Source organism: Chiloscyllium plagiosum, unplaced genomic scaffold (genome assembly GCF_037043375.1).
Source record: "Chiloscyllium plagiosum isolate Xiang-an unplaced genomic scaffold, Cpla_swu_hap1 HiC_scaffold_1, whole genome shotgun sequence".
NCBI classification, from domain to species: domain Eukaryota; kingdom Metazoa; phylum Chordata; class Chondrichthyes; order Orectolobiformes; family Hemiscylliidae; genus Chiloscyllium; species Chiloscyllium plagiosum.
Genome location: NW_028270139.1, coordinates 95,258,079 through 95,272,917, shown reverse-complemented (window position 1 = coordinate 95,272,917; position 14,839 = coordinate 95,258,079). Strand labels below are relative to the sequence as shown.

Sequence of the window (14,839 nt, the reverse complement as noted above, 5' to 3'; positions counted from 1 at the left end):
AAGGATGTAAGTTTGGAAAACTGAACAATCTTTTCAGTTTGATCAGACATTTCTCTCTGATATATGCGATTATGCATGCTTTCTGAGACACTTCACAATTTGTCGTGAATTTTGATTAGAAATGTTCAATTTTCCTCTTACATCTTTCGATAATTTTATTTGAGGCATTTATTTTTTCAAGGTTCTTCAGGTAACTAAGTTGACATCCCTGGCTGTCAATATAGTTAAGCAGTAATTTTAAAGAAGCTGCTGTGAGTTACTGCTGTGCATGTGCATCTTGAAACACTTCGTCCAATTGATAAAGGAAGTGAATTTTGAAATTAGTGGAAGTGGTGTCAGTCAAGTGGTGTTTTTATCTCGAATGATATTGAACTTTGATTGTTACCAGAGCTGCACCTATCTAGTCAAGAAACATGGATACTGTGCAAGTGCCAGGTAATGATGACACTGTTGTCTCATAGTGGCAGGGACCTCGGTTTGATTTCACCTTCAGGTAACTGTCCGTGTAAAATTTACATATTCTCCCCAATTCATCCAGGTGCTCCAGTTTCCTCCCTCAGTCCAAAGATGTGCAGGATAGGTGGGTTGGCCATGCTACATTGCTCATCGTGTCCAGAGATGTGAAGGCTAGGTGGATTAGTGATGATTCAGGGTTACAAGGATAGGGTAGCTGGGTGAGATGCTTTCAGAGGGTAAGTATGAATTTGATGGATGGAATCGCATGCAACCACACTGGAGTGATTCTTTTATCTTCATCAAGAAAGAGTCTAACCATTGCTCCTTGACAGTTGATGGCATCACCTACACTCAATTCTCCCACTATCAACTTCCTGGCATTACCACTGATCAGGATCTGAACTGGCCTTCTGTATAAATATAGTGGCTATAAGATTAGGTTAGAGGCTAGGAATCCTTCAATGCATAACTCATCTCCGAACTCCCATGAACATTTCCACTATCAGACATGTGATGGAATAGTCCCCATTTGCTGGCACAGGCACAGCTCCAACAGCAATCAAGAAACTTCACGCCATCCAAGACAAAACAAGCCATTTGATTGTCACTACATCTGCAAGCATTCACTCCTGCCACCAACAACACATAGTAGCAGCAACATGTATCATCTACATGCTTCAGTACAGAAGTTCACCAGTTGAGACAGCACTTTCACAACCAATAACCACTATTATCTAGAAGGACAAGGGCAGCAGATACATGGGAACACCCACATCTACAGTTCCTCTGTAAGCCACTCACCATTCAGACCTGGAAATATTTTGACATTCCTTCTGTGTCACTGGGTCAAATCCTGGAATTCTCTCCCTACCAATATTGTAGGTCTACCCACAGCACATGGATTGCAAAGGATTAAGAAGGAAGATCACCACCATCTTCTCTAGACATGGGCAATAAATGTTGAGCCAGTGAGTTGCGCCAACATCCCATGAATGAATTTTTATAAATCTCCATTTCTGACCTTATCATGGAGAAAATGTTGTTAATAAAACAATTGAAGATGGTTGGGGTTAGGACACAACCCTGGGGAACTCTGATATTGATGGCTTGCACTAAGACAATATGCCTTCAAAAATGATAATCATTTGCTTTTGCATTAGATGTGGCTGCAGCTTGAAAATTTACCCCTAACAACGCTGATGTTAATTTTAACTGCAGTTCCTTGATGTCACACTCAGTCAAATGCTGCCTTGATATCAAGGGCAGTTACTGTCACCTCAATTTCATTTTCATGCTTTAGTTATGTGACAATTCTATAAAACTATATCGCATTTAAACATACCTTAGAAGTGAGTATGACAGGGATCCTATTTAAAGATGTATTCATCATCATTTAGTGCCCATTTCTTTGATTTAATAACCTCACAATATCTATTTTTAAAATACAGATCATGGTGTGGAAATTATTGGAGGTTATAAAGTTAAACCCCATTCAAAACCTTATATGGTCTCTATCCAAAATTACAATCATGAAACAAAACATTATGAACATCATTGTGGAGGGGCTTTGATCAGTCCCAAATGGATACTGACAGCAGCACATTGTAAAATGTAAGTTGACATGTGCATGTGTATAAATGAAGTATTATTATGATTATTGACTTACATTTATAAATTGCATGTCTCTCACACCCAGACCACATCAATTACTTCTACGAATTTACTTTCATCGATGATCTTACTGATAGATGACAAAACATGATATGGCTCTTTAATGTGAGCATGATTTAATTTGATAAGTCTGTCATCAAAAATTCATGATAACTCAAAATCATGTCTTCAACAATATCTTTGTCCCCGTCTGTGTGTGCACTAATAAGCTTGCTGGATCATTGATTTGTATAGATTTAAAAAGAACAAATACTATTCCAATGATGACATATTAATTATTTTGCTGTATTTTTACATATCAACATTATCAGAAATGTGATTATTTTCCTAATATTCTGATAAACTTACAGTTTGTACAAAATAACCATTGCACATACTAGGTATAACTTGCATGAATAATGGCTTGGTGATACCAACATCAAGTCCACTTAACAAAGTGAAGTATGTTCATAATTATTCACTGAGTCTGCTTTCATGAATATGGCCCTTGTTACTGGAGCCTTACACTGCAGCTACAAGGATCAACGAAATCACCAATAGAAGCTTTTTCACCATAGCAGGTAGTTAGCAAATGGCCAGGACTGAACCATACATAATGGAACACAACTTGGGCAATACTTGTTGGGATTGTGCTTATAGAAACAGAAATTAACTTGGGATCAGTATATATTGAGTTTGGTATGGTATTAATGTTGAGCTTTGGAATGGGCAGGAACATCAGCTGTTTCTTTCAGTGCCTGTGGAAAGTGGAAGATGTGGGCTAAGACTGAGATCCTCTATATTGGGAATTTCTCAGATCCAGCATTGCTAACATCATTGACAGGGGTACACCTGGTGGTGTGGGAGAACACCAGTGACACTGAGGCTAAGGATTGGCCAACTACCTCACACATTTTGCAGGGTGACAGGTCAGATATGCTCTCCCAACTAGATTTTCCACATTGAATATTTTTCAACTGTTTTCAATTTTATTTTCACTGCCTAGATAAGCATCACAGTGGTGACTTGGTGATTCAGTGGTTAGCTCTGCTGTCTCACAACACCAGGGACACAGATTCAATGTGTGTGTGGAGTTTGCACATTCTCCCTGTTCTGTGTGGGTTTCCTCTGGGTGCTCTGGTTTCCTCCTACCATCCAAAGATGTGCAGATTAGGTCAATTGGCCATGTAAATTGCCCTGCACTGTCCAGGCTTTGCAGGTTAAGTGGATTAGACATAGGACATGCAGGGTTTTAGGGATTGGATTGGGTCTGGATGGGATATTCCTCTGAGGGGCAGTGTGAACTCCATGGGCTGAATGACCTGCTTCACATTATAGAGATTCTATGAAAAGCCATACTTCCCATTGTGTGTATGTTTTTCATTGTAATTTACATGCTGCATATATGCTAAGCTAAAGGAAAAATGTAATTACTGGACGTTTGAAGAAAAAAAACAACATTCTGGAAGCGGTCTGAAGAAGCATTTCAATAAGATGCCAATTTTTCAGGTACTGACTGAGCTGCAATTTAAATGCAACATTAATGTACATTGGTATGGAACACAGGTGACAGACATGTATAATTGGTTACAGAAAAAGTGCAAAGATATAGTATAGATTGTAGCAAATTCTTGGCATAGACAGGTTGAACCAAATGGTCTTTGTCTGCATTGTACATTCAAGTTTTGACTTCGGTATGAAATGAATAGTAAATATTACGTGTTGCTCCAGCTTGTTATTCTTACACTGTTTTAAATCTCGGTTGTTTCTTTTCTCATGATTGCCTCAAACTTGTTTTTTTTTACGAAAATGAGGAATAATTATCTGTCCGTCTGATGAAATGCAGGGAAGGACCTCTTCAAGTCGTTCTTGGAGCACATTCTCTTTCACAGAATGAGAAAAGTCAGCAAAAACTGCAGATTAAGAAGCCACACCCCCATCCACAGTATAACAACAAAACTATAGAAAATGATATCATGTTACTCAAAGTATGAATTTTAATTACATTGTTCCATTTCTTGTGTGGTGTTCCAAGCTATTAATTTAGATAAATAAGTATTTTATTTCGTAGAGAAGTAACAGCTTTATGTGTTCAATTTCTTAGAGTTAATTTAACAGATATAAATTTATTGAAGTCTGCCAGTTTTATCAATTAAGGTACAGCAAACATTAAGATTCAGACACATGGAAGAATACAGTTTTTGTGCTGTATTTCTTCAGGTGTGAGAACTAATAATGAGTCTGCCTGGTTTTGAAGGGAAATCAAATTTGAACATGATTGTGTCACAGAAACACAGAACTTTTATGGAATGGAAGAGACCATTCAACCCATTGAGCCTGCACTGGCTCTCAAACAACTATCATTACTTGGAGCCAATCATCTGTTTTTTCCCCTATCCTTACACACTAACCATCTGATATCCATTTGAATAGAATCATAGAGTCATACAGTACAGAAACAGACCCTTTGGTCCAACCAGTCCATGCAGAACAAAATTCCAAACTAAATTAGTTCCACCTACTTGCTCTTGGCCTATATTCCTCCAAATCTTTCTTATTCATGTACTTATCCAAATGTCTTTTAAATGTTGTAATTGTATCCACATCCATCACTTCCTCAGGAAATTCATTCCACATGCAAATCACTCTCTGTGCAAAACATTTGCCCTTCATGCCTTTTCTCAACCTCTCTCTTCTCACCTTAAAAATATATCCCCTAAGTCTTGAAATCCCCCAATCTAGGGAAAAAAATAACGACCACTAACCCTGGATGTAAGTTAGCTCGCTGAGCTGGAAGGTTCATTTTCAGATGTTTCATCACTATACTAGGTAACATCATCAGTGAGCCTCCGGTGAAGTATTAGTGTCAGTGACCCACTTTCTATTTATGTGTTTAGATTTCTTAGGGTTAGTGATATCATTTCCTGTTCTTTTACTCAGAGGGTACTGAGTGGAATCCAAGTCAATGTGTTTGTTGATAGAGTTGTGGTTGGAATGCTTCTAGGAATTCTCATGCATCTCTCTGTTTGGCTTGTCCTAGGGTGGATGAATTGTCCCAGTCAAAGTGGTTTCCTCCCTCATCTGTATGTCAGGATACTAGTGAGAGAGGGTCGTGTCTTTTTGTGGCTAGTTGGCGTTCATGTATCCTGGTGGCTAGTTTTCTGCTTGTTTATCCAATGTAGTATTTGTTACAATTCTTGCACAGCATTTTGTCAATGAATTTAGTTTTGCTTGTTGTCTGTATGGGGTCTTTCGAGTTCATTAGCTACTGTTTTAGTGTGCTGGTTAGTTTGTGGACTACCATGATGCCAATAGGTCTGAGTAGTCTGGCAGTCATTGCTGAGATGTGTTTGATGTAGGGGAGAGTTGCTAGGGTTTCTGAATGCATTTTGTCTGTTTGTTTGGGTTTGTTGCTGAGAAATCAGTGGACTGTGTTCATTGGGCACCCGTTCATAGAGAGGAGCTGGTCCTGCACATAAGGAAAAATAATCAGAGGGTATAGACCTAATGTGATGTGCAAAAGAAGCGAAGGTGAAGTGAGAGAAATGCTTTTCACACAGTAAGAAGTTAGGGTATAGAATGTACTGCCTGGAAATGTGGTGAAGGCATGTTCAATTGAAGCATTGTACAACAAATAGGTGTAGGACTTATCCCATTAGTGGTAGGGTCTTCACTAATTGGGCAAACAGGCAGAAAACTGGCCACCAGGATACATGGACATCAACTAGCCACAAAAAGACATGACCCACTCTCACTTATATCCTTACATACAGATGAAGAAGGACACGACTTCGACTGTACATGGGAAATCATGTCTCACAAACTTGATTGAGTTTTTTGAAGAAGTAACAAAGATGATTGATGAGGGCAGAGCAGTAGATGTGATCTATATGGATTTCAGTAAGGCGCTCAACAAGGTTCCCCGTGGGAGACTGATTAGCAAGGTTAGATCTCACGGAATACAGGGAGAACGAGCCATTTGGATACAGAACTAGCTCAAAGGTAGAAGACAGAGGGTGGTGGTGGAGGGTTGTTTTTCAGACTGGAGGCCTGTGACCACAAGGATCAGTGCTGGGTCCTCTACTTCTTGTCATTTACATAAATGATTTGGATGCGAGCATAAGAGGTACAGTTAGTAAGTTTGCAGATGACACCAACATTGGAGGTGTAAGACCATAAGACCATAAGACATAGGAGTGGAAGTAAGGCCATTCGGCCGATTGAGTCCACTCTGCCATTCAATCATGGCTGAAGGGCATTTCAACTCCACTTACCCGCATTCTCCCCGTAGCCCTTAATTCCTTGTGACATCAAGAATTTATCAATCTCTGCCTTGAAGACATTTAGCGCCCTGGCCTCCACTGCACTCTGCGGCAATTAATTCCACAGGCCCACCACTCTCCGGCTGAAGAAATGTCTCCGCATTTCTATTCTGAATTTACCCCGTCTAATTCTAAGGCTGTGTCCACAGGTCCTAGTCTCCTCGCCTAACGGAAACAATTTCCTAGCGTCCACCCTTTCCAAGCCATGTATTATCTTGTAAGTTTCTAATAGATCTCCCCTTAATCTTCTAAACTCCAATGAATACAATCCCAGGATCCTCAGCCATTCCTCGTATGTTAGACCTACCATCCGTGTGAATCTCTGCTGGACACGCTCCAGTGCCAGTATGTCCTTCCTGAGGTGTGGGGACCAAAACAGGACACAGTACTCCAAATGGGGACAGCGTTGAAGTAACAAAGTACTTCTTTGTAGTGGACAGCGAAGAGGGTTACCTCACATTACAACAGGATCTGGACCAGATGGGCCAATGGGCTGAAAAGTGGCAGATGGAGTTTAATTCAGATAAATGCGAGGTGCTGCATTTTGGGAAAGCAAATCTTAGCAGGACTTATACACTTAAAAGTAAGGTCCTAGGGAATGTTGCTGAACAAAGAGACCTTGGAGTGCAGGTTCATAGTTTCTTGAAAGTGGAGTCTCAGGTAGATAGGATAGTGAAGAAGGCGTTTGGTATGCTTTCCTTTATTGTTCAGAGTATTGAGTGCAGGAGTTGGGACATCATGTTGCAGCTGTACAGGACATTGGTGAGGCCACTGTTGGAATATTGCGTGCAATTCTGGTCTCCTTCCTATCAGAAAGATGTTGTGAAACTTGAAAGGGTTCAGAAAAGATTTACAAGGATGTTGCCAGGGTTGGACGATTTGAGCTACAGGGAGAGGCTGAACAGGCTGGGGCTGTTTTCCCTGGAGCATCGGAGGCTGAGGGGTGAACTTATAGAGGTTTACAAAATGATGAGGGGCATGGATAGGATAAATAGGCAGAGTCTTTTCCCTGGGGTCGGGGAGTCCAGAACTAGAGGGCATAGGTTTAGAATGAGAGGGGAAATATATAAAAGAGACCTCAGGGGCAACCTTTTCATGCAGAAGGTGGTATGTGTATGGAATGAGCTGCCAGAGGAAGTGGTGGAGGCTGGTACAATTGCGACATTTAATAGGCATTTTGATGGGTATATGAATAGGAAGGGTTTTGGGGGGATATGGGCCGGTGGGAGGTGGGACTAGATTGGGTTGAGATATCTGGTCAGCATGGACAGTTTGGACCAAAGGGTCTGTTTCCATCTGTATACCTCTATGGCTCTATGACTGGGACAACATATCCATCCTAGAACAAGCCAAACAGAGACACGTACGACGATTCCTAGAAGCATGACATTCCAACAAGAACTCTATCAGCAAACACATTGACTTGGACCCTATTTATCACCCTCTGAGAAAAAAACAGAAAATAACATCACCACAGGAACTGACGTTACCACGGGAAATGATGCCACCAACCCAAGGAAACCTAAACACATAAATAGAAAGCGGGTCACTAACAACAGTGCTTCACCGAAGGCTCACTGATGATGTTATCTAGTATGGTGACAAAACATCTGAAAACAAACCTTCCAGCTCAGCCAGCAAACTTATATCCAGAACCTCAACTTGAGTTACAAACCTTCTCAAAACTTGCTACCATTAACTCTATCTGTATCCTTTATTATTTTATAAATTTCCATAAGGTCACCTCTCAAATCCCTATGCTCCAGTGAACAAAGTCCCAGCCTATCCAGCCTTTCTTTATAACTTAAATCTTCCATCCCAGCACCATCCTGATATATCTCTTCTGACCTTTCTCCAGTTTAATAATATCCTTCCTCTAACTGAGTGGACAGAGACACCCAGGTCCCTCTGTTCCTGCAGCTCATTTAGAATTCTACCCTCCATTTTATCTTGTATACAGTATTCCAGAAAAGGCCTCAGCAATGCCCTGTACAACCTCAACAACACTTTCCAACTCCTATACTAAAGGACTGAGCAGTGAAGACAAGCATGCTAAATATCTTATTAATTGCCCTGTCTGTATCTGGTGCAAAGTTCAAAGAATTATGTACCTGAATGCTTCTGTCCCTCTCATCTACAACATTACCCAAGGCCCTGTCATTAATAGTATAAGTCCGACCCTTATTTGTTGTAAAATGCTTCAATTGAACATGCCTCCACCATAAATCCAGGCAGTACATTCTACATACTAACTTCTTACTGTTTGAAAAACATTTCTCTCACCTCACCTTCACTTCTTTTGCATATCACTTTACATCTATACCCTCTGATAATTATTTCTTTACGTGCAGTAACAGTTCCTCCCTATCTACTCTATCAAGCCCACTCATAATATTGAAAACATGTATCAAATCTCCTCTTAGCCTTCTTCTCTCCAAGAAGAATAGTTCCAACTTCATCAAATGACCCTCAAAATTGAAGTTTTTCATTCCTGCGACTATATTTGTAAATTCCATCTGCACTGTCTTTCCAACCTATCCACATCATTCCTATAATGTGGTACCCACAACTATAGACAATAGTGCAGTTGAAGTCTAACAAAGATGCCTTTATCAAAATTCGATATCACATCCTTGTTCTTGTGTTCTATGTGCCTCTTGTAATAAACCCAAAGATGCTTTATGATTTACTAACTGCTTTCTCCACCTGTCCTGCCATCTTCAGTGAACTGTGGACAGAGACACCCAGGTTCCTCTGTTCCTGCAGCTCATTTAGAATTCTACCCTTCATTTTATCTTGTCTTGCAATGTTCTTCCTGCCAAAGTCCATTACCTCATGCATTTACATTAAACCTCATCTTCCACTCTACCAAATTGTGCTTTTGGAGTTTGACATTGTCCTCCTCACAAGTTACAATCCTTTCAAGTTCCACATCCACTTACATGCCAATATACAGATCAGGAATATATATCAGGAATATACAGATCAGGAATATATATCAGGAACATAGATCAGGATCCCTGTGGAACTCCACTACGGACCTTCCTCTGGCCTGAAAAAAATCCATTGATCATTGCTTTCTGTTTCCAATTACCGAGCTAATTTTGAACTCTTGTTGCTATGTTCATTTTATATCATGACTACTTCACTTATAAATCTGCTGTGTGGCACTGTATCAAATGCCTTCTGGGAGTTCATGTACACCACATATATAGCATCTGATCTTTTCTGTTACCACTTCAGAAAAATCAAGCAAATAACCTAAACCTGATGTCCTTTTTAGAATGTCATGCTGACCTTTTCTAATCAATCCACTTTTTTCCATGTGACTATTAATTCTAACCTAAATAAATGTTTCTACCAAAGTTGAATTGACTGGTCTGCACTTGCTGGGATTACCCTTGCAATCACACTTGAACAATGCTGTATGGTGGAAGCTGATACGATTATAACACTCAAAAGGCATTTGGATATGTGTATGTTAATAGGAAGAGTTTAGAGGGATGTAGGCCAAATGCTGGCAAATGGGACTAGATTTGTATAGGATATTTGGTCGGCATGGATGAGTTGGACCGAAGAGTCAGTTTCTGTGCTGTATATCTCTGTGACTCTATGACTTTATATATCATGGATGATAATGGCTGCCTGTTGTGTGCCTGCCACACTGGAGAACCAGGTATGCGTTTTGAAAAACACATGCCATGGTTAATCTGTATTCTGGATTAGTGGTGCTGGAAGAACACAGCAGTTCAGGCAGCATCTAAGGAGCTTCGAAATCGACGTTTCAGGCAAAAGCTCTCCATCAGGAAGAAAGGCTTTTGCCCGAAACGTCGATTTTGAAGCTCCTTGGATGCTGCCTGAACTGCTGTGCTCTTCCAGCACCACTAATCCAGAACCTGGTTTCCAGCATCTGCAGTCATTATTTTTACCATGGTTAATCTGTAAATGTTTAATTTCTTTCCTTGCAAAAAGCATTGCAGAAAATCACAACACCCAGACACAGATATATAGTTCCCGGCTGCTCAAAACAGGCTCAATAACTGCCCATATGCATTGCATATAAAATAGACATCTATAGTAAACACTGTGATTAAAAACTGAATTGGTTTTGAATATACTCAAATGTAATTCCAGCTCAATGGCAAAGCAACTCTGAACAAGTTTGTGAATGTCCTGAGCCCACCTAACACTGGAATGGATGTGAAAGATGGAGATCATTTGTAATGTCGCAGATTGGGGGCTCACCTCAGTTACAACTGAGAAAATTTCAGACACATTGCAGCAAGTGAACGTAACTGTCATGGATAGGACGCTGTGTGCACAGTATTACACCTACCATCCTGCGATAACAGAAAGTGAGCTGTGTGCTGGTGACAAAAAGGTAGCAAAGGATTCCTCTTCAGTGAGTATCTTGCATGTAAAAAAACCCAAATGTTTTGGTTAATAGGTAAGTGTAAGTTGAGAAATTCTGTTAAAGAACATTTTGCTGCATCATGCAGTATTGGAACATGAAGGTCAGCCAGTTCTGGAAGAGAAAGACAACTTGAACAGACAGTTGCCCAGTAAAACTATAATAAGCAGGTTTCTATGTCACATGCCGAAACAGGAACTTTAAAAAAAAAACAAAGTTTAAAATATTTGGTCACTTGCATCATTGGGATATCACAAATGTGTGAATACATCATTAGTAAATTACATTCTTTATTTCTTATACATCGTCAAAGTTGGATTTCAATGGCAAGATTGGTATTTATTATTGATCTGTAGATGCAGGTGGGTCTTTTTTTGCAAGTGATCACTTCAAAGCCAAACTGAGAGTTAGCAGTAGCAGTGTACGTTGGAATCACGTGACAACCAAAGCAGGCTGGCTATCAGCAGCAGGTTTCCTCTTTAAAAGCCAAATCAATGATTCTGCCCATGACACTATACCAGAGGTAGGTTTTTTTCAATCTTTTTTTATAGTTAAGTATAAAGAATCATTACATTCATGAGAGCAGTGAAAATACAGAAAGTGGACAGATTTTGCATCAGGAGAAAGTGAGGCACCAGTCTTATTCCTGTTCTCAAAGATCAGCACATTTAAAATTCCAGTTCTTATATTCAGTTCTTTCAATGATTTCATCCTCCCTATCTCTGTTTTCTTCTCCAGCGCTACAACTCTGTCCATCATATTCCAATATCACGTTACATTCTTTCCTGTTTCTTCTTGCTTCTGTCCTTTCACTTACACCATTGAAAATTGAAAGGGTTCAGAAAAGATTTACAAGGACGTTGCCAGGCTTGGAGGATCTGAACTACAGGGAGAGGCTGAACAGGCTGGGGCTGTTTTCCCTGAAGCGTCGGAGGCTGAGGAGTGACCTTATAGAGGTTTACAAAATTATGAGGGGCAGGGATAGGATAAATAGACAAAGTATTTTCCCTGGGGTCGGGGAGTCCAGAACTAGAGGACATAGGTTTAGGGTGAGAGGGGAAAGATATAAAAGAGACCTAAGGGGCAACATTTTCACGCAGAGGGTGCTATGTGTATGGAATGAGCTGCCAGAGGATGTGGTGGAGGCTGGTATAATTGCAACATTTAGGAGACATTTGGATGGGTATATGAATAGGAAGTGTTTGGAGGGATATGGGCCGGGGGGGAGGTGGCAGGTGGGACTAGATTGGGATGGGATATCTGGTCGGCATGGACGGGTTGGACTGATGGGTCTGTCTCCATGCTGTACATCTCTATGACTCTATGTCTTCAATTATCTAGGTTTCACAATCTGTAATTGAACTTTAAACCCTTATATATTTGCATCCCCTCTCCTTTATGACGCTCTTAAAGAGTTGAGTCCACTCCAGAATTTGAGTATATCATGACATTTATGTGAGAGTTTAATAATTAAGGGGGTGCTGTACTTTGTCATCTTTTAGATGAGTCAGAACAACCAATGAAAAAAGCCCATTTACATTGCAACTTTCATGACAAGGATATTCCAAGGCATTTTGCTATCAACAGAGAACTCTTGTACTGTACAGTAGTCACTATTGTAGCATAGGTCCCTAGTGAAACTTTATAGAGGTAAATATATGAAATATTAAGGCTGCTCATGAGTGAGCAGCACAAAAAGGGACAGCACGGTGGCTGAGTTGTTAGCTCTGCTGCCTCATAGCACCAGGGACCCAGGTTTGATTCTAGCTTTGGGTGACTGTTCGTGTGGAGTTTGTGCATTCTCCTCATGTCTGCATGGGTTTCCTTCCACAGTCCAAAGATATGCCGGTCTGGTGAATTGGCCACACTAAATTGCTCATAGTTTTAGGTGCAGTAGTCAGAGGGAAATGAGTTGGGGTGGGTCACTCTTCAGAGGGTCAGTGTGGACTTGTTGGGCCAAATGGCTTGTTTCCACACTGTAGGGAATCTAATCACAAAATGTTCAATGGCTGCTCATAGCTAATGCAGCAGAACATGGCTGACTATAGTTAGAGCACTTGGGAAATGTTTACTTCGTCTTCACAAGTAGAACAATAAAAGCTCTGTGTAATTAAGGCTATAGAATGTCCAGCTGGAGTTTATAAGAACATTTCACATTAATTATTTCTCTTGAATTATTTAAATAATCGGTTATAATATTAAGAGTTGGTTTTAGTTAAGATTCTTCAGATAATCATAGACTTGGATTCCGAAGTAGTTATACATCTACATATATACAAAAAAGTCACTAAAATCATTACAGGAAGAGATTCAAACCAGTTTCAGACAGTAAAAGCAACCCCCATATCATTACAAGGAGAAATGAATCAAAAGTATAGGGATTAACAGACATTGGAATGAGTACATTAAGACACAACTTGTTAGATAAAGAATTTTAACATTAGGTGAAACCAAATAATTTTGTTGGACCTGGTCAAAAATCAATATTCTTTTGTATTTCCTGCAGTGAGAAATTTAGAAAGGTCCTGAAGTGATAGGGGAGTATCCAATTCATTGACAGTTAACACAGCACAGCTGGCAGACGTTACTTCACAATATCCATTGTGAAAAGCCTCAACAAGAGAGATAAGAAAGTCTGGGAAAGCATCATGAAGGACCACAAGCCTGCCCATCTCTTTATGATATGATTCACTTAATTGGAAATACATTGAAATTGCTGTCGCAAGCTTGAACTGTATAAGATGCTGTATGAGAGAGCCAATTACAAATGGATAATTCAGCACTACTGATCAATAGTAATCAAAAGGGAGGGGGGATGAGTGTGCTCTAAGTTTACATTGAATAAGCTAACACATTCTGAAGCTTTGTGTGTGTCTTATTGCTATGAAAATCTGAAGCTGTAGCAAAGTTGTTTTTCAATACATGTTACTTGACACCACCCCGTGACTCAGACTCTCTATGAGATCTAACACTAACTGTTAAAATAATGTCGGTAACACTCTCCATTACCAGTGGCTAGATTGATGATAAACCAGCCAAAACTAGACTAGATCTCTATCTAACATACCCATTATGAGAGGTTAAATAATCTGACATCGTGGACATGTCAGTTGGGAATAATCCATTCTGCATTTAATAATATAATAGTTTAAGGCAATATAGACAAACACATCACTTTTGTACATAAATAGCCCTACAAACTAATATCTCAATATAGAAAATGCAATGATTAACCAACATTTGCTTTATTGATGTACCATGGGACAAGTTATTGCTAGCCCGGATATTAATAATAGATTAGAATGAGATTGATATTTTAAAAATTAAATCACGATTTGGCTATTTTTAGTTTTGTTCAGGTCATCTTAAACAAGAGTTATCCCTTCTCACAGCAGCAGACATGCAGCTGAGATTAGGAACATAATTGTTGAAATTTTCTTGTATTACTTTTATTTCAGGGAGATTCAGGAGGTCCACTATTATGTAATGGAAAATTCAAAGGAATTGTTTCTTTTGGATGCAGTTGTGGACAGCCCCGAAAGCCTGGTGTCTATACCCAACTGACAATAACGAATCTTTCCTGGATTAAGAACACAATTCAACATTCAAAAATTCAATGATATTTTGACATTTAGTTGGTATGTTATTTGTCCCTTTTTAATTGCTGTGACTCAAATAGTAAAACATAAATATAGGATAGATGCAGAGAGACGTTATTTCCTATTCAGCAATTGCTTTTATTAACATTTTTGCACAACATTTTTCACTGGATGTATCAAAGTCCAAAAGGTGTCTTGGTGATATTATAAAATGGGTTCATAAACTCAATCAAGTTAGATTGTTTTCATTCATTGGTAAGATGATAATGAAATACCATACATTCAGAATGACCATAGAAAGAATAAAATATGTTAAGAAAAATGTCGTTATATGAATTGTTACTGAAAACACTCATTTGTGCCCTCTAGCTCTGAACCCAGAGACTAAATGTCTAATTAAC

General features: G+C 39.5%; 1 pseudogene; it reads left to right on the top strand.

Moving 5' to 3' along the window:
- Positions 1 to 413: 413 nt before the first annotated feature.
- On the top strand, positions 414 to 14,459 carry LOC148152166 (granzyme A-like; annotated as a pseudogene).
- The last annotated feature ends 380 nt before the right edge of the window (positions 14,460 to 14,839 follow it).